A 728-nucleotide genomic window follows, 5' to 3' on the forward strand; every position below is an offset into this window, starting at 1 on the left:
GGCAGAAGGATAACATGGTAGTTCTTAGTGACACAAAATGATTTGGAAAGCAAGTGATCATTGATGAGCAGTTTTCACAAAATTAGATATGAAGTGAGGTATAAGTTAGCATATGAAATCAAAGAAAGGTAGGGGATAGAAGAGAAATTGAAACATATTACATCTTACATAAAAAAGCCAGTAAAGATCAAGTGATTAAATATGCAAAGAAGGGATAAGTGAGATCTAGGAGTTGGGTAAAGGGGAAATACACTGCCTTAGGAAAAAAGAGAACATTCCTTTCTTTCTCAGAAAGTAGAACGAAGAATGATGTGAAAGGGCCAAGATACAAAGATTGCTGAAGTTCCAGAAAGGAATATTATAAAGTCAAGTGCAAAACTGATCTTGTTAAATAAATTTCAAAATACCAGAACTAAGAGGAATCTTAAAGTCTAAAAATATTAATGTAAATAAAGAAAACAAAGAAAAATGTTTTCATTCATTCAACAAATATTTGTTGAGTCCTTCTATATTCAAAATGTAATAATTTTTTTAAAATACAGAGACCTTGTCCTGAAGAATCTCTGGTAGAGAGATACAGATATAATAAAGATAATTATAATACAATGCAATCGTGTGCAATGGTAGAGATCCCTACAGAGTTATTATGGTAGAAGAAAGAAGAGACTTCTAATCCAGCAAGGGAAAATCAAAGATGGCTTGGGAAGGTCAGTAACTAACGACCTAGA

This window comes from Pteropus medius, unplaced genomic scaffold (genome assembly GCF_902729225.1).
Source record: "Pteropus medius unplaced genomic scaffold, Ma_sr-lr_union100, whole genome shotgun sequence".
Lineage (NCBI taxonomy): Eukaryota > Metazoa > Chordata > Mammalia > Chiroptera > Pteropodidae > Pteropus > Pteropus medius.